The following is a 22405-nucleotide window of genomic DNA, read 5'->3' on the forward strand; positions in this document are numbered from 1 at the left end:
GTCGGGTTTGAACCCACCAGCCTGGGTGTATGTGCCCAGTAACCTACCCTCTGAGCTACGGGCGCTGCCCAATGCGTAGTGATCTTATTAACACCATATATCTCAATCCTGTGCAGCTGAGAAAGTTGTGTCTTCCTCAGAAGTTTCCTTAGTCTAGAAGCCTATACAGTCACTAAACCTAGGTGTAGAAAATACCCTTATGGATGGTATTGATTAGTCATCTTTTGGTTCAAGATCATCAGGCATTGTAATGGTTAGTGGCCCTGTGGCGGTGGTTCTTGGTAAAGAAAGACTGGTCCCAGCTAGGAGGGAACTCTCAGCCCAATCTGCTAGCCTTTCTTGGCTGTCTTTCTCAAAGTTGGGGGGTAACATCTGAAATGCTCCCTGCATCTAATTAAAGTATTGGGTCAAGGTCCTAGTTTATCTATCATAACCTCCCCTCTGGGACAGTTTTTTTATACTTATGTGGCTGTTTACCTTATCTCAGTTGGGGAAACATCTCTCCCACTCTGGGGTTGGATTTATCATGGTAGAACATACGTTATTCCCTGAACATTTTTTCCGTTGTCCTACTAGGAATTCCTCTGGAAAGCATTCATATCCCTAATTAATATACTCTTTTCCTAAATATAAGCATGCACACTCCTTTATTTATTTATTTGAGACACAAACTTTGTCCCCAGTGCCCAGGCTAGTTTGCTCACAGCAACCTCAAACTCCTGGGCTCAGTGATCCTCTTTGTCTCAGCCTCCCAAGTATCTGGGATTACAGGCGTCCCCCCCACAACACCCTGCTGTTTTTAGGGACGGGGTCTCATTCTTGTTCAGGCTGGTCTTGAACCCGTGAGCTCAGGGCAATCCACCCACCTGGGTCTCCCAGAGTGTGCTAGGATTACAGGCATGAGTCACAGCCTAGTTTGCACCCAGCCTAGTTTGCTTGCTTTTACAAATAGTTGTATACTTATATAATTTATTTTGTGCATGAATATTAAACATCTTTTCAGTGGTAGCAATATAATCTTCACAAGGCATCCAAATCCTTTTACTAGTTTCTGAGTAATACATTCCACATACATTACACCTATACCTTACAAAATATTTATCTTTTATAAGTAAAGCAGTGTAATCATATATTCTATGCCTAGTATTTGCCAATCCAGTGTCTGTAAGCAAGCTCTGGTAGCAATTTTCTACCTTGTGCAGGATCTGGCCAGGCATTCTCTATTAAGATGATTTCTCTTGGCCCCCAGTAGCTGTGATAGAAGATTTTTTTTGGAGACAAAAATCTCACTTTCTGGGTCCAGTGCGGTGGCTCACGCCTGTGATCCTAGCACTCTGGGAGGCCATGACGGGTGGATTGCTTGAGCTCACAAGTTCGAGACCAGCCTGAGCAAAAGCGAGACCCCCGTCTCTACTAAAGGTAGAAAAACTGAGGCAAGAGGATTGCTTGAGCCCAAGTTGGAGGTTGCTGTGAGCTATCAAGCCATGCACTCTACTCAGAGCAAGAGCTTGAGACTCTGTCTCAAAAGAAAAAAAAAAAGAATCTTACTTTCTCATCCCCAATAGCGTGCTATGGCATCATAGCTCACAGCAACCTCAAATTCTTGGGCTTAGCTGATCTTCTTGCCTTAGCCTCCCAAAGAGCTCAGACTGTAGGCATCCGGCACAACGCCTGTCCATTTTTTTAGCAATGAAGTCTTGCTCTTGCTTAGGTTAATCTCCAACTCCTGAGTTTAGGCAGTCCACCTGCCTTCATCTCCCAGAGTGCCAGGATTACAGGTGTGAGACACTGCACCTGGTCAAAACCTTGTTTCAGTATATCAGCTATGACTTATTTTAATACTAGACCTGACTTTGGAGTAATAGGATAGTGTTTGAGATTTTGGAGGAGTTGTAAGTAGCAATATTATGTGGCATCATAGCTTACGGCAATCTCAAACTCGCGCAAGTGATCCTCTTCCCTCAGCTTCCCAAGGAGCTGGGGCTACAGGCATCTGCCAGAAGGCCCGGCTATTTTTAGAGAGGGGGTCTCGCTCTGGTTCAGGCTGGTCTCGAACCTGTGAGCTCAGGCAATCCATCCACCTCGGCCTCCCAAATGCTGGGATTATAGGGGTCTGCCACTGCGCCCGGCCTACATACATACCTCCTTTATTTTATTTTTTTTTTCAGTGGTGACCTTTGAATTTTTCAGATCCTGTCCAGTGAGCTGCTTTAGTTGTGAGCTGTTCCTGGTGTAAGCAGACTCTGGTGGCAGAGGGTGTAAGTGTAACAAGCCCCTCAGCAGCCAGAAGACAGGTTCATTGCCATGAGCACAACAGTACCTGCCCGTGCACTGTGTCACTGAGTGTTGGGAGGTCCTTTGGAAGTGGGAGTGCTGTCCTTCTTACCCCAGAATTAGCCGATCATGAAGAGGCAACAGCACACACCTGATGCAGGGTCATCTGCTTCACCAGGGTAGGTTTATTCTCTCTTTTGACCCCCCTGAGTATCTCCTTTTTGGATAATCACTGGGGCATTAGCCAGTATCACTAGGGACCCTCTAAGTAGGACCTGGGAGTCTTGTAGAAATTGTGAATGTCCTGTGCAGACTGGGGTCAGGCTGACAACAGGGTTTAATCCTGATTCCACCCCAAAGTGGGAGAAAAGACTGAACCAGTGTTTGTTTCTTCTTTTTTTTTTTTTTAGCAGGGCCTGGCTGGGTTTGAACCTGCCAGCCTGGTTTATGTGGCTGGTACCTTACCACTGAGCTACAGGTGCCAAGCCAGTGTTTGTTTCTCTTATAGAAGGAATCCCCTTGGTTGGTGCCTAGACGGGCACCATTCCAGTGTCCTAGCACTTGGGTGAAGAACAAGAAGGAGGGGTCTAGAGATGCAAACTGATAAATCAATTGCCTTAATTTCATCTCGCCATGAGAAAACCAGATGAAGTAGTCTTAGTATTTAACATCCAGAAACTTTCAGACTCTTGGGCTCAAGTGATCCTCTTGTCTCAGCCTCTCAAGTAGCTGGGACTGTAGAGACCTGCCACAATGCCTGGCTTATTTTTAGAGACAGGGTCTCACTCTTGTTCAGGCTGGTCTAAAATTCCTGAGTTCAGGCAGTCTATCCACCTCAGCCTCCCAGAGTGCTTGGATTACAGGTGTGAGCCACTGAGCCTGACCTTAAGGCCTTATTTTCTTTTTTCTCATTAAAACTTGTGTCTGGGCTTGGTGCCTGTAGCTCATTGGTTAGGGCAGTGGCCACATATACCTGGGCTGGTGGGTTTGAACCCGGCTTGGGCCTGCTAAACAGCAACAACTACAACAAAAAATAGCTGGGTGTTGTGCATGCCTATAGTCCCAGCTATTTGGGAGGCTGAGGTGAGAGAATTGCTTAAGCCCAGGAGTCGGAAGTTGTGGTGAGCTGTGATGCCACAGCACTCTACCAAGGGTAACATAATGAGACTGTCTCAAAAAACAAACAAACAAACAAACAAAAACAACAGAAAACCCAACTTTTGTCTGGAGACATTTCACCTAGCAACCTCTTTCTGATCTCTGTAGATGTAGTAGTTGCTCTAAAAGTTATAATAGTGCTTGCTTCGGCAGCACACATACTAAAATTGGAATGATACAGAGAAGATTAGCATGGCCCCTGCGCAGGGATGACATGCAAATTCGTGAAGTGTTCCATATTTTTTTGTTCTTTTTGTGCATTAAAAGCTTCAAAATTAAAAAAAAAATAAATAAAAGTTATAATAAAAGTAAATATAGGCTTGGTGTCTGTTGCTCAGTGGTTATGGTGCCAGCCACATACATTGGGGTTCAAGCCTGGCCGGGGCCTGCTAAACAATGACAACTATAATAATAATAAAAAAAAATAGCCAGGCATTGTGGTGGGTGCCTGTAGTCCCAGCTAGTTGGAGGCTGAGGCAAGACAATCGCTTAAGCCCAAGAGTTTGAAGTTGCTGTGAGCTGTGATGCCACTGCACTTTACTGAGGGCGACATAGTGAGACTTTGTCTCAAAAAATAAAAAAGTCCCTCTGATCTACACTGCCACCCCTCTTTTCTGTCTTGCTCCCGTCTGTATTTAGAGTTTATTTTATATGCTTTCTTCTTAAAATAAGTGACAGGTAATCAGAAGGGAAATTAAAAACCTGGGACTTTCATCTGAATGTATCTGACTCACATGGTAGTATTATGAAGATTAATTCTCACACTGTGATGTCTCCAGCTCTTGACGTACTTGTGAGCACCTGGCCCTTGCTCAATAGACACCACATTAGCACATGTGTATGATTGCAGACTCACTCAGACATTGCTGCCTTCTTCAGGCTTCTGTAAACTTTAAATGGCCAGCAAAGGATATGATCTTTCAGGACAATATTTGTGTTGGCTATGAGGGACTCTGTGCTATGCCTGCTGTCTCTAGATGAATCCTCCTGATAATGGATCTAGGGAGAGTGTCATCTGTATTTGAAGGACTTCTTACAGAATCCACTTCCTAGACCCCTTGGAAACCTGAAGAAGCCCAGGACTTAAAGTGAGGTGCTGAGTCCAAGATGATTTATGTGCACAGCAAAGTTTGAGAGATAAGATTCAGCTAAGAGGTTCTCAGCCCAGGCTTCTAGTTAAGGTCACATGATCAATTTGAACACATCCTATCACCGTGTCCTCCCCCAGATTCTGTTTTCTTTCTTTCTTTTTTTGAGACAGAGCCTCAAGCTGTCACTCTGGGTAGAGTGCTGTGGCATCACAGCTCACACCAACCTCCCAACTCCTGGGCTCAAGCAATTCTCCTGCCTCCGCCTAACAAGTAGCTGGGACTACAGGCACCCGCCACAATGTCCGACTATTTTTTGGTTGCAGCCGTTGTTGTTTGGCGGGCCTGGGCTGGATTTGAACTTGCCTGCTCAGGTGTATGTGCCTGGTGCCTTAGCGGCTTGAGCCACAGGTGCCAAGCCTTCTTTCTTTTCTTTCTTTCTTTTTTTTTTTTTCCAGACAGAGTCTCCAGCTGTTGCCCTGGGTGGAGTGCCCGTGGGGCTCATAGCTCATAGCAACCTCCAACTGTTGGGCTCAAGTGATCCTCTTGCCTCACTTTTTCTATTATTTTTTTTTTTTTTTTTGAGAGAGTTTCACTATGTCTCCCTTGATAGAGTGCTGTGGCATCACAGCTCACAGCAATCTCAAACTCTTGGGCTTAAGCAATTTTCTTGCCTCAGCCTCCCAAGTGGTTGGGAGTACAAGTGCCCTCCACAATTGCTTTTTCTATTTTTAATAGAGATGGGGTGGGGGGCGGATTCTCACTCTTGCTCAGGCTGGTCTCGAACTTGTGAGCTGAAGCAGCCCACCTGCCTCAGCCTCCCAGAGTCCTAGGATTATATGCGTGAGTCACTGTGCCTGGCCTCCAGATTCTGTTTTCTATAATTTGATTCTGTTCATGATTTAACTTTCGCTCTCATGTCACAGTGGTGATTTTGGTCCACCTGTGGTCATTGACACCTGATAACCAATTTTCCCATTACAGCTGATGGTAACTTCATTCTTTCAGTTCAGGAGCTCTCTGCAATATTCTTTCACTATGACATTAATGCTTTCCTCTTTGACATTAATGCTATCTTGGGTGAATTTACTGAGTGGTATCCATAAACCATCACTTTCAATGCAAAAAGCTCCCTTTTCCTCATGGCTTCTTTTGGAGAATAAACTGTCTCATTTGTTGACTGGAGATAGTGTTTTCAGGATTGGTATATTTAAAACAAGTCTGTCTTTTTTTTTTTTTTTTTTTTTTTTAGAGACAGAGTCTCACTGTACCGCCCTCAGGTAGAGTGCTGTGGCGTCACACGGCTCACAGCAACCTCTAACTCTTGGGCTTACGCGATTCTCTTGCCTCAGCCTCCCGAGCAGCTGGGACTACAGGCGCCCGCCACAATGCCCGGCTATTTTTTTTGTTGCAGTTTGGCCGGGGCTGGGTTTGAACCTGCCACCCTCGGCATATGGGGCCGGCGCCCTACTCACTGAGCCACAGGCGTCGCCCTTTTTTTTTGAGACAAAGTCTCAAGCTGTCTCTGTGAGTAGAGTGCTGTGGTGTCACAGCTCACAGCAACTTCAAACTCTTGGGCTTAATCGATTCTTTTGCCTCAGTTTCCCAAATAGCTGGGACTACAGGCACCCGCCACAACACCCAGCTATTTTTTTTATTTTTTTAGAGACAGAGTCTCACCTTGTTGCTCTTGGTAGAGTACTGTAGTGTCACAGCTCACAGCAACCTCCAGCTCTTGGGCTTAGGCGATTGTCTTGCCTCGGCCTCCTGAGTAGCTGGGACTACAGGCGCCTGCCCTAATGCCTGGCTGTTTTTTTGTTGCAACTTGTCTGGGACTGGGTTTGAATCCGCTACCCTTGGTATGTGGGGCCAGCACCCTACTCACTGAGCCACAGGAGCTGCCTACCAGCTATTTTTTTTTGTTGTGGTTGTCATTGTTGTTTTTAGCTGGCCTGGGCCAGGTTCAAACCTGCCAGCCTCGGTTTATGTAGCTGGTGCCCTACCCACTGAACTACGGGCACCACCCACAAGCCTCAGTCTTACAGGTTTCTATTTTATTCTCTCCTCATGTCACAAATACATGTTTATTCTCTGTATTTTTAGAGAAAAAAAGTAACATGTAATATTGAAGCATCTTAAAACTTTATAATAATCACATAGAATAAATTAAAGCAAAAAAATATGCAAGATTCAGGAACAATATCTCTGATTATTTTTCATATTATAGTGTGTGGTGATCTCCATAGTATGTTTAAAAATCATCAACAGAGATTCATTATCTTTTATAATTTTTGCCCCCAAATGTTCTAGTTTTACCACTTTTAACGTGTATATATTGTATTTATTTGTGTGCATAAAATGTGAGCATTATATTATTTGGGGTTACTACTTTAACTTGTTTTCATTATTCTGAGTTATGAAAGCTGAACATTTCATTGGGGTTGTCTCTGTATATTGGACTGTATGTTCCTTTGAGATAAATACTAACTCAGATCAACTGGGATAAAACCCAAGCTCTACTATTTACTGGATAATTGGCAAAATATTCTCTTAAAAGAAGAATACTCTTCTTTTTCTTTTTTTTTTTATTTTTGAAACAAGTCTCATTTGTCACCCTCAGTAGAGTGCCATAGCATCATAACTTACAGCAACTTCAAACTCTTGGGCTCAAGATATTGTCTTGCCTCCACCTCCCAAGTAGCTGGGACTATAGGCATTCACCACAACGCCCAGCTATTTTTGGAGTCAAGGTCTTGCTCTGTAGAGTAGCTCATAGTAACTACCAAGTCTTGGGCTCTAAGCGATCCTCTTGTCTCAGTTTTTCTATTTTAGAAAAGTCACCTGCCCTGGCCTCCCAAGTGCTGGGATTACATGCGTGAGCTACTGTGTCCAGCTATTCTTCCTTTTTGCTATTCAAAAGTGTGGCCTTTGGACCTGAGGTTTGGGCATCACTGGTGAGCTTGTTAAAAATGCAGTATTGCAGGCCTTACCCAGACCTCCTGAATCAGCATCTGCATTATCACAAAATCTCCAGTTTTTTGTTGTACCCAATAAAATTTGAGAAATATGCTTCTCACTCACCATGAGTTTTCCATCTGTGGAACAGACACAAGTGGTTGTATATGATGTTAATATAGTACTCACAAATGTATATTCCTTGGTGAGAAAGGTGGGAAGTAAAAAATGAGCTATGCTTAAAAAAATATATCAGTCGGGTGCGGTGGCTCACCCTTGTAATCCCGGCATTTGGGAGGTGGGTGGCTTGCCTGAGCTCACAGGTTCTAGATCAGCCTGAGCCACAGCGAGACCTCATCTCTAAAAAAAATAGCAGGGTGGGCTCAGTGTCTGTATGTCAGTGGTTAGGGCGCCGGCAACATACGTTGGGGCTGGCAGGTTCAAACCTGGCCCAGGCCTGCTAAACTTCAGTTATAATTACAACAAAAAATAGCCGGGCATTGTGGTGGGCGCCTGTAGTCCCAGCTACTTGGGAGGCGGAGGCAAGAGAATTGCTTAAGCCCAGAGTTGGAGGTTGCTGTGAGCTATGATGTCACAGCACTCTACTGAGGGTGACAAAGTGAGACTGTGTCTCCAAAAAAAAAATACATATATATATGTATATTTCAATAGGCTATAAAAGGTTGGGTCTAAAAAGTTATCACCCTCCCAACTCCCTCAGATTTTTGTCCTTTTTGGTATTGATCTTGAGGCCTGATTCCCTATTTAATTTTGTATAGATCTAGGGATGCTGCAGTGTATGGGTAGGTCTCGTTCTTTAGGTTGCTTCCACAGGGAGAAATTTGCCTTATGTGCGTTGACCCTTGAACCTGGACAAGAAATAAGTTAATAAAATTACAGTTTTCCTCTTTGGGAAAAAAAAAATTCTTGTATTGATGCTTTAGTTCTATATTTTATATTCTACATAAGCATAGCATCTGTGCTAATTTTGTAGCTCTTACGTCATTTTCTCTCCATAGAGGTAGAGAGTGCCTGTACATTTTCGTATCTTCTTGTGGAACTCGTGTATGTCAGAGCCAGTACTCTTAATTACCTCATTATATTGTAGGTTAAACTAAGAATTCTGTTCATTACCATATAGTCATTTATTTGTTTTTTGGGGGGGAGAGGCTGTTGACATTTACTTATGGGGCCGTTGAAATCTCTCTGGAGGAGTGAGAATATTTGGGTCTTAAGAACTCTGCCCATGACCACATGGTCAATGTGTTATTTATTAATTTATTTTTATTTTAGGAAGTATTGACATTCAGGGATGTGGCCATAGAATTCACTCCAGGGGAATGGGCATGCTTGAACCCTGCTCAGCGGAGTTTATATAGAGATGTGATGTTAGAGAACTACAGAAACCTGGTTTCCTTGGGTGAGAATTACTTATCTCCAGAATTTCTAATGTACCTCATAAGTTTTATTTCTTTGCTTTGCAGAATATGTCTTGGGAGCTTGTGCTTTATATGTATGTACGTAAGATTCCTGCTATTCAGGCCGGGAGTGGTGGCTCCAGCCTGTAATCCTAGCACTGTGGGAAGCTGAGGTGGGTGGATTGCCTGAGCTAACAGGTTCGAGACCAGCCTGAGCTAGAGCAAGACCCCCTCTCTATAGATAGCCAGGCGTTTGGTGGGCACCTGTAGTCCCAGCTACTTGGGAGGGTGAGGCAAGAGAATCACTTGATCCCAGGAGTCTGAGGTTGCTGTGAGCTATGACGCAACAGTACTCTACCAAGGGTGACAAACTGAGACTCTGTGTCCAAAAAAAAAAAAAGATTCCTGTTTTTCTGGAAATAAAGATTAGAGGTTTGTTAAAGTACAAAGAAATCTTTATGTTTGACCTCACTATTTATCTTCTTTCTTTTTTTTTTTTGAGACAGTCTCACTTTATGGCCCTCGGTAGAGTGCTGTGGCATCACACAGCTCACAGCAACCTCCAACTCCTGGGCTTAAGTGATTCTCTTGCCGCAGCCTCCTGAGTAGCTAGGACTATAGGTGCGTGCCAGAACACCCAACTATTTTTTTTGTTGTTGTTGTTGCAGTTTGGCCGAGGCCGGGTTTGAATCCACCACCCTCAGTATATGGGGCCAGTGCCCTACTCACTGAGCCACAGGCGCTGCCCTATCTTCTTTCTTAAGGTCATTTGTACGTTTCATTCTAGCAATGATTTTAGAAATCCAGTGATATAAAATATTGTCTGTGTCTTAAAATCTAATTCCTTCTTTTTATTTTTGATTCAGTCATACTTAAAAGGTAACTATGAGGTTCGCATTTTAAAATGTTTGGTCAGACAGTGGTATTTAGGAGAATATTTTTCTAGAATTTTCTGTAAATATTTTTCTTTACTGAGTTATAATACTAAGTTGAAAATTGAAGCATTCAATTGCAGCATTAATTACAGCGTTTGAATTAACCTGGATGGAAGTGGAACACATTATTCCTAATAAAGCATCACAAGAATGGAGAAGCATGAATCCTATGTACTCAATTTTGATATGTGGACAATTAATGACAGTTAGTGTCACAGTGGGAGGTGGGGAAAGGGGACAGCAGAGGGGGGGGAAGGCGGGGGGGGTGGAGTCTCAGTGTGTGACACATCTTGTACCCTCAATGAATCCCCAACAATTAAAAAAAAAAGAAAATTGAAGCATTCCAAGAAAAAGGTATGTGTCTTTTTCTAATAAAATAGAACTTGCCATCTCTAAACTGGACCTGATCACCTTTATGAAACAAGCAGAAGAGCCCTGGAATGTGAAGAGAGAGGAGACAGTAGCCAGACACCCAGGTAGGTGGGAGTGAGTGAAGCAGGTGGCACAGGTGATGGGTCTACAATGAAAGTAATTTTTTGAGAAGCCTACATTTATTTCTCTTGCTTTCATAGAAGGAGATTTCCTTTCTTATGCTCTTAAGTTACCTGATGATTCATTCCCCTCAAAATTGTGAAAAATATCTGAGGATTCTTTTTGTCCTTCAGTGATCTTCCACCAGACCTCTCCCCTTGCCCTGTGAGCATCTGCATGATCTACTTACCCATCCCTGTGGGTTCTTAGGAAAGTCTGTGCGTATTTCTGATGACCTCTGTGTTAAACCATTTCTTCTTCTGCTTTTGCCTCATGTTACAAGTGTGTTCATAGTGTTACTTGGTTCAGAAGTTCAGGAATATTATAGATAGATGTCAGATATTTTCTGTTTTAGTAATTTCTAATCCTTTGGAGCTTTCAAAAGTTATTCTATAGGGCACCTGTAGCTCATTGGTTAGAGTGTCAGCCCTGTGCACCTGGGGTGGAGCATGCAAACCTAGACAGATCCTGCTAAACAAAAAATGAATAAAAATAAAGTTACTCTACAGAAATTGAAGCTCTGTAATTTGATTAGAATATAAATCATCTCCCTTTAATTAAATATTAAATTACACTAATTTTTTTTTGTTTTTGAGGCAGAGTTTCACTTTGTCGCCCTTGGCAGAGTGCCATAGTGTCATAACTCACAGCAACCTCAAACTCTTGAGCTGAAGCGATTCTCCGGCTTCAGCCTCCCAAGTAGCTTGGACTACAGTTGCCCGCCACAATGCCTGGATATTGTTTAGACATGGGGGTGTCGGTCTGGCTCAGACTGTTCTTCAATCTGTGAGCTCAGGCAATCCACCTGCCTTGACCTCCCAGAGTGCTAGGATTACAGGAGTGAGCTACCATGCTCAACCAGAGGTAGTCATTTTTTTATTATGTTGCCAAGGGTATTATTTACAAGTCTGCCACCTGGTCATGATCTGGGTCTCTCAAAATAGTGCTTTTCAATTTTGGGCTCTATCAGGGTGTCACAAACTATGACTGGATTCATAACTCCCATAAAGGCTGCTTTGTTTGGACTTGGCTGTCACATGTTCTGGGGGCTATGAGTGAGAAACCTCCTGTCCTGTCATCTTGTTATGTCACTCTTCCGTACGTTTTATTTTTATTTTTTATTAATATACATATGTATGTTATTTATTTAGAGACAGAGTATCACTATGTTGCCTTCGGTAGAGTGTCATGGCGTCACAAAGCTCACAGCAACCTCTAACTCTCTTGGGCTTAAGCAATTCTCTTGCCTCAGCCTCCCGAGTAGCTGGGACTACAGCCACCGCCCACAATGCTTGGCTTTTTTTTTAATTTTTTTTTTTTTTTTTTATTGCAGTTGTCATTGTTGTTTTAGCTGGCCCTGGCCAGGTTTGAACCCGCCAGCCTCAGTGTCTGTGTCCGGCACCCTACCCACTGAGCTACAGGTGCTGCCTTCTGTATGTTTTAATTTCTGAAATACATGTCAGATTTGTCTGTGGTTCTTAGATTAAAAAGTTCTGAAATCAAAAAGTTCTGAAATCAAATGCTCAGCTCAGCGCCTGTAGCTCAAGTGGCAAAGGTGCCACCCACATACACCAGAGCTGACGGGTTCGAATCCAGCCCTGGCTTGCCAAACAACAGTGACAGCTACAGCCAAAATATAGCTGGGCGTTGTGGTGGGTGCCTGTAGTTCCAGCTACTTGGGAGGCTGAGGCAAGAGAATTGCTTAAACCTAGGAGTTGGAGGTTGCTGTGAGCTTTGATGCCACAGTACTCTACTCAGGGCGACAGCTTGAGGCTCTGTCTCAAAAAATTCAAATGCTCAATTTACATGTTATAATATAAGAAGTAAATTAGATTACTAAATGGGCACCACATACTTGGTAAAACGTTTAGTTTTGGGCGGCGCCAGTAGCTCAGTGGGTAGGGTGCCAGCCACATACACTGGGGCTGCTGGGTTTGAACCTAGCCAGGGCCAGCTAAAACAGCAATGACAACTGCAACAACAAAAAATAGTTGGGCATTATGGCAGGCGCCTGTGAAAATAATATGTGAAAATTTGATGTTTCACATATTATGTTGTGTAATGATAAAATCATGCTATTTAGTGCATCTATTACCTCATTCATTCATTAGTTCTTTGTGGTAAAAAAATCCAAAGGCTGGTCTTCTAGCTATTTTGTAATAGAATACCTTACTCTTAACCATTGTCATCCTTGTGTGCAAAAAGAAAACCAAAACTTTTTTCTTCTTTCTGATTGTAGTTTTGTTTCTGTTAGCAAACCTCATTTCATCCTCCCCTTTTTCAGTCTCTGGTTATAATCGAATAATTGTTCTACTTTCAGTTTCTATGATACCAACTTTTTGGAGGATTGTAAACGTGAGTACAATCATAGTGTGTGTTTTTGCATCTGGCTTTTTTCACTTATCATTATGTCCTTGAGACAATCAGTGTTTGGATGCTAGTGCCATGCTGTTTGGTTACTATGGCTTGTTAGTGAACTTTGGCAGCAGATACTGTGATGCCTCCAGGGTTGTTCTTTCTGCTCATTATTGCTGTGTCTGCTTGGGGTATTTTTTATTTTCATACTAATTTTAAGTTTTAATAAATTTCTGTGAAAAATGTCATTGGTATTTTGATAGAAATTATATTGAATCTATACATTGCTTTGGGTAGTAATTTCAGCCAGGCTCAGTGGCTCACGCCTGTAATCACAGCGCTCTGGGAGGCTGAGGCGGGTGGATTACTTGAGCTCACAGGTTTGAGACCAGTCTGAGGCAGAGTGAGACCCCCGTCTCTAAAAATAGCTGGGCATTGTGGCAGGTGCCTGTAGTCCTAGCTGTTTAGAAGGGTGAGGTAAGAGAATTGCTTAAGTCCAAGAGTTTGAGGTTGCTGTGAGCTATGATGCCATGGCACTCATGGCACCGAGGACGACAAACTGAGACTCTTGTCTGCAATAAATAAAAATAAAAATTATTGTTCCAATTCATTAACACAAGATAACTTTCTGTTTATTTATGTGTATTTTAATTTCTTCATCCATGTTTTATAGTTTTCAGTATAGATGTCCATCTTTTTTTTTCCAGTTTTTGGCTGGGGCCGGGTTTGAACCCGCCACCTCCGGTATATGGGGCCGGTGCCCTACCCCTTGAGCCATGGGCTCTGCCCCCATCTTTTTAAAAATTAAGTTTATTGCTGGATATCTTAAATTTTTACAGCTATTATAGATACAGAAAATGCATTTAACAACTTTCCTTTATGATAAAAACACTGAAGAAATTAAGTATAGAAGGTATGTTTGTAAACAGAATAAAGGCCATATTTGAGAAACCAATGTTAACATTATAGTGAAGAGGAAAATGCTGAAAGCTTTTTCTCTGAGAACAGGAAAGGATACCAGTTTCCATCACTCCCATTCAAAATAGTATGGAAGTCATTGGGAGAGCAGTTAGAGTCCAGTGTAAGTCTTTTAGGTCTAATTGATCTATAGGGTTGTTAAAGTCTTCTGTTTACTTTTGTCCTTCTATTTCTTTTCATTATTGAAATTTTGGTATGAAATTATCCTATTACTGTGCTGCTGTCTTATTCTTGCTTCAGTTCTGTAAAAAATGGCTTTATGTATTTGGGAACTGTGATGGTAGGTGCATACATGTTAATACTTGTGATTGATTCCTGATTAAAGGACTCTTTTATCATATATAATGTGCTTTGTTATCCCTTCTGTTGCTTTGAGGCTTTATGATGTAAGCTATTCTCTCTGGGTTAAGAGATTTTTTAATGTGGTTTTATTTGTATTTCCCTCCTGATTAGAGTTGATGAGCATTTTTTCAGGTGTTTGTTGGTCATTAGTCTATCTTTATACAATATTATCTGATAGTTTTTGATATAACATGTATTGTGTTATGTTATTGGACATTGAATTCAATAACATTTTTCAGATATTTTCTTTTTAGACCATGTGTGTCCTTATGTCTACAATGGGTCTTTTGTAAAGAGCTAAGAGTTGCATCTTATGTGTGTTTCAGGAATGCTGAAAAGGAAAGCTAAAATGTCTTTTGATAGATTTAATTCATTTTTATAGAAGAAAGTGAAAACTTCAATTTTATTCATTTCTGTAGGTCTTATCACTGTTTTGTTCTTGTTTTGTTTCCCTGTCTTGTTTTGTTTTCATTGATTTTTTTTTTTTTTTTAGTGACATGTTTTTATTCATTTTCTTCTTTTTTTTTGTTTTTGCAGTTTTTGGCCGGGGCAGGGTTTGAACCCACTACCTCCAGTATGTGGGGCTGGCACCCTACTCATTTGAGCCACAGGTGCCGCCCTGTTCATTTTCTTCTATGTATTTACTATATTTTCATTATTTTCTTCCTTTCTTTTTTTTTTTTTTTTTGAGATAGCATCTCAAGCTTTCACCCTGGGTAGACTACCATGGCATTATAGCTCACAGCAACCTCCAACTTGGGCTCAAGTGATCCTTTTGCCTCAGTTTTTCGATTTTTATTTATTTATTTAATTAATTAATTAATTTCGATTTTTATTTAATTAATTAATTAATTAATACAGATTCTCACACTGTCGCCTTCAGTTGAGTGCTGTGTCGTCAGAGCTCATAGCAACCTCACACTCTTGGGCTTAAACAATTCTCTTGCTTCAGCCTCCCAAGTAGCTGGGACTATAGGCACCCGCCACAACCCCCCGTTATTTTTTTTGCAGTTGTCATTGTTGTTTTAGCTGGCCCAGGCCGAGTTCAAACCCTCCATCCTTGGTGTATGTGGCTGGCACTGTAACCACTGCTATGCGTGCTGAGCCAGGTTTTCTATTTTTAGTAGAGGCAGGGTCTCCCTTTTGCTAAGGCTGGTCTGGAACTCGTGACCTCAGGCAATCTACCCACCTTGGCCTCCCACAGTGCTAGGATTACAGGTGGGAGCCACCATACCTGGCCTGTTTTTGTCCTTATTTCTTTTACCCTGGAAGCACTGAGATGTGTATCTACTATAGCTGTCTACTTTGTGGTTAACATAAATAGATAACATTTGAAAGGTTTTTTTTGTTGTTGGTGTTTTTATTTTATTTATTTATTTCGACAGAGTCTTACTTTGTCACTCTCTGTAGAGTGCTCTGGCTTCATAGCTCACAACAACCTCAAATTCTTGGGCTCAAGCGATTCTTTTGCCTTAGTCTCCCTGGTAGCTGGGACTACAGGTGCCTGCCACATCCCTGGCTATTTTTAGAAATGGGGTCTTTCTCTTGCTCAGGCTGGTCTCAAACTCCTTAGTTCAAGCAATCTACCCGTGTCAACCTCCCAGAGTGCTAGGATTATAGGCATGAGCCACCATGCCAGGCCGAGTGAGTTTAAGTGGGAAACTTTTAATTGCATACAGAGTTACTGCCTTTTTACATTGTATTCTGTTGATGTCACAAATTATACCTTTCTTTTTAAATTTCAGATTGTTATGGGGTATATATGGTTTGGTAACATAGTTTACTTTTGTTTGGATGAAGTCAGATTTATAGGTGAGTCCTTGTCCCAGAAAGTGTGTAGTATACACATGCTGTGTACCCATGGGGTGGGAATGTATCTTTCCCCTTCTCTCCCTCACCACTACTTAAATTTTATTGTTTTCCTTGCATATGAACTTATGCATGTTGAGCAGCTAGTTTCAATTTTGTATTGTTTCCAGTCTTGCAATACTTAGGAGAATGGTTTCTAATTCCATTGTTAGGAATGGTTGTTATGAAAGATGCTAGAACACCATCTCTTTTAATGACTGAGTAGTTAGTATTCTGTGATATTTGTATGCTATATTTACTCAACCATTCATGAATCAATGGGCACTGGGTTGTTCACATGCCCTTGTGATTGTGAACTGTGCAGCTTTGAACACTCAAGTACAAGTGTCTTTATAGTAAAATTTCATTGGATAAATCCCTAGAAGAGAGATAGGCAGATCAAATGGTAGGTTTGCTTTTATTTTATTTATTTATTTATTGTATTTTTCATTTCTTTCTTTTTGAGACAGAGTCTCACTCTGTTGCCCTCAGTAGAGTGCTATGGTGTCACAGCTCACAGCAACCTCTAACTCTTGGGCTTAAATGATTCTCTTGCCTCAGCCTGCCAAGTAGCTGGGACTATAGGCGCTCACCACAATGCCCAGCTATTTGTAGAGACGGGGGTCTCACTCTGCCTCAGGCTGATCTCGAACCTGTGGGGTCAGACAAATCCACCTGTCTCAGTCTCCCAAGTGTTGGGATTGCAGGTGTGAGCCACTGCACCCAGCAATTATTAACGTGCAAAACTTTTTATACTTGATCAGGTGCAATCTATTTATTTTTGTTGTGGCTATGATCACTAATGGGTTCTTAATATTAATTCCTTCCCTAGGCTGATAATATTTAAGGGTTTTTCCTATACTGTTTTAGGACTTTTATAGTTTCATGTCTCAGGTTCAAATCTTTTCTCCATTGTGAGTTGATTTTTGTGAGTGGTGAGAGTTGTGGGTCCTGTTCCAGTCTTTTACAGGTGGCTACCTATTTATCCCAGCACATTGTGATGAATAGGGATTCTTCTAGTGTATGTATATGTTTTTGTTTGATTTGTCAAAGATTGTATTGCCATATGAAGGTAGTTTTATCTCCAGATTTTCTTTCCTTTTCCAAAGGTCTGTGTCTGTATTTTTATGCCGACACCAGGCTGATTTGAACACAATAGCTTTGTAGTGTAGCCTGAAATCTGGTAAAGTGATGCCTTCAGATTTGTTCTTTTGTCGGATTGAATTGGCTATTTAAGGTTTCCTTCGGTCCCATGTGAAGAATAGGATAATTTTTCTAAAATCTTAAAATAAGGACAGGTGCCTGTAGCACTCAGTGGCTAGGGTGGCAGTCACATACACCGGAGCTGGCAGGTTCCAATCCAGCCCTGGCCTGCCAAACAATGTCTACAACCAAAAAATAGCTGGACGCCTGTATTCCCAGTTATTTGGGGAGGCAGAGGCAAGAGAATTGCTTAAGCCCAACAGTTTGAGGTTGCTATGAGCTGTGATGCCATTGCACTCTACCCAGGGCAACAGCTTGAGACTCTGTCTCAAAAAAAAAAGGACACCAGTTTTTTGTTCTTTGAGACAAGGGTCTCACTGAGTTGTCCCTGATAGGATGTTGTGGCGTTATAGCTCACAGCAACCTCAAATTCTTGAGCGCTACAGATCTTCTTGCCTCAGCCTCCCAATTATCTGAGACAACAGGCTCCCACCACAATGCCCAGCTAATTTTAGAGATGGGCCTCTTATTCTATCTCAGGGTGATCTTGAAGTTGTGAACTCAAGCAATCCATCCACTTCAACCTCCCAGAGTGCTAGGATTAGAAGCGTCAGGCACCATGTTCAGCCTATATGCCAGTTGTCTTAAGTGTTCTTATCAGAAAGGACAGTGAATTTTTTTTTTTAAATTTTTTTTGAGACAGAGCCTCAAGCTGTCGCCCTGGGTAGAGTGCTGTAGCATCACAGCTCACAGCAACCTCCAACTCCTGGGCTCAAGCGATTATCCTGCTTCTGCCTCCCAAGCAGCTGGGACCACCGGCGTCCACCACAACGCCCAGCTATTTTTTGGTTGCAGCTGTTGTCATTGTTTGGCAGGCCCGGGCTAGATTTGAACCCAACCAGCTCAGGTGTATGTGGCTGGCACCTTAGCCACTTGAGCCACAGGAACCGAGCCAAGGGCAGTGAATTTTGTCAGATGGTTTTTTTGCATCTGTTGGGGGAATCATGTGATCTTTGTTATTATTTCTGTTTATATGGAGAATTATATTTATAGATTGACACATGTTGAATTAGTATTGCATGTCTGGGATTAATCCCCGATCATGATAAATTATTTTTTTGATGTGCAGCAGAATTTCATTTGCTAAGATTTTATTATTTTTGTGTCTGTATTCATTAAAGATACTGGCCTGCAGTTTTCTTTGTTTTATCCTTTACTGGCTTTGGTATCAGGGTGATAATTTCTTTGTAGAGGAGTTGGGGAGGGTTCCTTCCTTAGGTTATTGAATAAACTTTCCAATATAGGAATATGGTCTTCTTTGGAAGTTCTAGTAAATTCTTGTGTGAAACTGGTCTGGGACTTTTTTTTGATGGAAGATATTTTTATTGTTATTTCAGTTTTGGTGCTTGATATCCATCAGTTCAAGAAATTCTATTTCTGCCAGGCACAGTGGCTCATGCCTGTAAGCCTAGCATTCTGAGAGGCCGAGGTAGATGGATTACTCATGGGTTGTAGAACAGCCTAAGCAAAGTAAGAACCCATATCTGCTAAAAATAGAAAAACTGAGGCAAGAGGATCCCTTGAGCCAGAGTTGGAGGTTGCCATGAGCTATGACATCACGGCACTCTACCTAAGGCAACAGCATAAGATTCTTATCTCAAGGAAAAAAAAAAAAGCTCAGCTCTTGTAGCTCAGCGGTTAGGGCACTGGCCACATGCACCAAGGCTGACAGGTTTGAACCCGGCCCTGGGCCTGCCGAACAACAATGACAACTATAACAAAAAATAGCTGGGCACTGGGGCGGGTGCCTGTAGTCCCAGCTACTTGGGAGGCTGAGGCAAGAGAATCACATAAGCCCAAGAGTTGGAGGTTGCTGTGAGCTGTGATGCCACAGCACTCTACCAAGGGCAACATAGTGAGACTCTCAAAAAAAAAAAATTATATTTCTTGTTTGAGTCTAGGGAGGTAGTGTGTTTTCAGAAATTTGTCAATTTCCTTCATGTTTTCAAATTTTTGGGTATAGAGATTTTTATAGTAAGCAGTGATGACATTTGTATTTTTGTGTTATCTATTGTTATTTCCTCATTATTATTTGTGATTAGGCTTATTACAGACCTTACTGTTTTGGTTTCTGGTTTATTTAGCCAAATGCTTATCACTTTTCTTTATCTTTTCAAAGAATCAACTTTTTTTTTTTTTTTTTGAGACAGAGTCACAGCAACCTCAGACTCCTGGGCTCAAGTGATTATCTTGCCTCCGCCTCCCAAGTAGATGGGACTACAGGCGTCTGCCATAACATCTTGCTATTTTTTGGTTGCAGCTGTCGTTGTTTGGCAGGCCCATGCTGGGTTCGAATCTGCCAGTCTTGGTGTATGTGGCTGGTGCTGTAACCACTGTGTTATGGGCACTGAGCCAAGGAATCAACTTTTTGGTTCATTAATCTTCTCTGGTTGTTTTGTCCTCAATTTTATTTAGTTCTGATCTGATCTTTGTTACTTCTTTTTTTCTGCTGGGTTTGACATTGATTTGCTTTTTCTTTTCCGGTTCCATGAGATGATTCCTTAAATGGGTGATAATGTTTGATCTTTCTGATTTCTCAATATGTGCATTTAAGGCATTATGTTCCCTTCTCAGGACTATTTTAGCCATGTCCCATAGGTTTTGTTAGTTTGTGGCCCCATTTTCTTTTTTTATCTTGAGATATAGTCACACTTTGTGACAATGGGTAGAGTGCTGTGGTGCTCACAACAACCTCAAACTCTTGAGTTGAAGCAATCCTCTTGCCTCAGCTTCCCAAATAGCTAGACCTACAGGTACCTACCATAATGCCCGGCTTTTTTCTTAGAGATGGGATCTCAGTCTTGTCAGCCTGGTCTTGAACTCCTGAACTCAGGCAATCCACCCACCTTGGCCTCCCAGAGTGCTGGGATTAGAGGCCTGAGCCACCATGCTTGGCCCCCTTTTTAATTTTGTTCAAAGAATATGTTGATTTCCGTCTTCATCTTCTCCTTGACCCAACTATTGTTTGGTTTCTGTGACTGTGGAGCTGAGTATTTCTGTTGGACAATTCTGGTTTATTCCACTCTTCTCTGTAAATACACAGGGTATAATTTCTGGTTTTTGATTTTTTAATTTCTTGAGACTTACTTTGTGGCCTGGGATATGATGGATTTTGAAGAATGTTTCATGAGCTGATGAGTAGTCTTGGGACAGAATGTTCTGTAAATGTCTGTTAAGCTCCTTGTTCTAAAGTCAAGTTTAAGTTCAAAGTTTCTTTCTTTAATTTCTGTTTGGAGACTCTATCCAGTTCTGTCAGTGAGGTGTTGGGAGTCCCTAGATAATACATTGTTGTTGTTTGTCATGTGTTTAGATCAAATACAATTTGCTTAATAAATCTGGGAGCAACTAGGTTGGGTTCATAGATATTTGGAACTGATATATCTTTTTGTTGCAGTTTTCCCTTGACCAATATATAACGTCCATCTTTGTCTTTCTTTGGTTACTTTAAAGTCAATGGTATCCTTGATGAGGATTACAAAGCCTGCTCTGTTTTGGCTTATATTTGTACAGAATGTTGTCCCCACCCCCTCTTCCCAAGGCTGGATATGTCCTTTGGGGTCAGATGCATTTCCTGAATACAGCAGATACTTGACTTGTACATTTTGTCCAGTAAGCAAATCCGTGCCTATTCAGTGGGTGGGGGAGAAGTCATTTACATTTTTTGATAGAATTGATAAGTGGGGTGGATTTCTGTTTGACAGGTTGTATGGGGTTCTGTTGCCTTTTTTAATCACTTTAAGCCATTGTGATATCTAAGCTTTGACCATTAGTTTTGAGTAGTTTTAGACTCATGGGAGACTGTTGTGTTTATCTGAGTAATTCCCTACATGGGAAGTCCAGTTGTGGCAAATTCTCTCCAAGTTTGCTTTTTGGGAAAAGATTTGATTTCTCCATCAAATATGAAGCTTAGTTTTGCAGGCTACCGAATCCTGGGCTGGCAATTGTTCTGTAGAATTTCCATTGAGAAGTCAGCTGGTAAGCTAATGGATTTCGCCTTGTGGGTCAAGTGTTGCTTACACCTACCTTCTTGAAGAATTTTCTCTCATTTTGATTTTGGCCGGGTTAATTACAATGTGTCTAGAATTCAACATCCATCTAATATTTGGATGTTTGTTTCTTTGGTAATGTTTGGAAAATTTTCTTTTTCTTTCTTTTTTTTTCCTTGAGACAGAGTCTCAAGCTGTCACCCTAGGTAGAGTGCTTGGGTGTTACAGCTCACAGCAACCTCAAATCTTGGGCTTAAGTGATTCTTTTGCCTCAGCCTTCCAAGTAGCTGGGACTACAGGTGCCTATCACAAAGCCCGGCTATTTTTTTGGTTGTTGCAGTTGTCATTGTTGTTTTAGCTGGCTCGGGCTGGTTTTGATCAAACCCGTCAGCCTCAGTGTATGTGGCCAGCACTGTTCCCACTGAGCTATGGGCGCCACCACGTTTGGAAAATTTTCAATCATCATGTCTTCAACTAGAGTTTTCTATGCTTTGTAGACTGTCTTCTCTCTCAGGTATGCCAATCATCCATGTGTGCACACTTCGCGTGGGTGTAAGTCTCTCAAAGAGATTTCTGTCCTTTTGTTCTCTTTTCTACCTCTTTAAATGACTTGGTTAGCTAAAGAGCCTTGACTTTAGGCTTGAAATTCTTTTTTTTTTTTTTTTTTACCATCGTCTAATTTGTTGCTGAAGCTCTCTGCTATGTTTTGAAACTCCCTGAATGCCTCTTTGAATTCTTTAAGCTCCATTACATTCTTCCTAATTCTGTCCAGATACTTGGTGATCTTTCCTTAATTTTATTAATTTGAGAATTTTTATGGTACTTTTTTATGGTTTTCAGCTTGTCTTCAATTCCATTAATTTTATTTGCCAACCATATTCTGTATTCCATTTCTGTCGTCTCAGAAATCTTTATGGTTTTCAGCTTGTCTTTAATTCCATTCATTTTTTATTTGCCAACTGTATTCTGTATTCCATTTCTGTCATCTCTGTTATTTCCTTTATGGTTGGAATTTTCTGTTATATCTCCATCGTGACTCCTTGGGTGGGTTCTGTTTTGAGTTTTCAATTTGCCAAGTTTCATTAGCTGGTTCTTTCTCCGGTGTCTGTCTTTTTTTTTTGCAGTTTTTGGCCGGGGCTGGGTTTGAACCTGCCACCTCCAGCATGTGGGGCAGGTGCCCTACTCCTTTGAGCCACAGGTGCCGCCCTGTTTGTTTGTTTTTTGAGACAGTCTCACTATGTCTCCCTGGGTAGAGTGCTCTGGCGTCACAGCCC

At 41.7% G+C, this 22405-nt stretch overlaps 1 protein-coding gene and 1 non-coding gene across 2 annotated transcripts in view; one reads left to right on the top strand and one right to left on the bottom strand.

Annotated features, from left to right (window-relative positions):
- Nucleotides 1–22405, bottom strand: part of LOC128573140 (Krueppel-like factor 7) — a 75818-nt gene that overhangs the window by 41999 nt on the left and 11414 nt on the right. The window lies entirely within an intron of this gene.
- On the top strand, nt 3570–3676 carry LOC128573285 (U6 spliceosomal RNA). Its single transcript, XR_008376427.1, has one exon. It is a non-coding gene; the product is annotated as a U6 spliceosomal RNA (small nuclear RNA).

Source organism: Nycticebus coucang, chromosome 20 (assembly GCF_027406575.1).
Source record: "Nycticebus coucang isolate mNycCou1 chromosome 20, mNycCou1.pri, whole genome shotgun sequence".
NCBI lineage: Eukaryota > Metazoa > Chordata > Mammalia > Primates > Lorisidae > Nycticebus > Nycticebus coucang.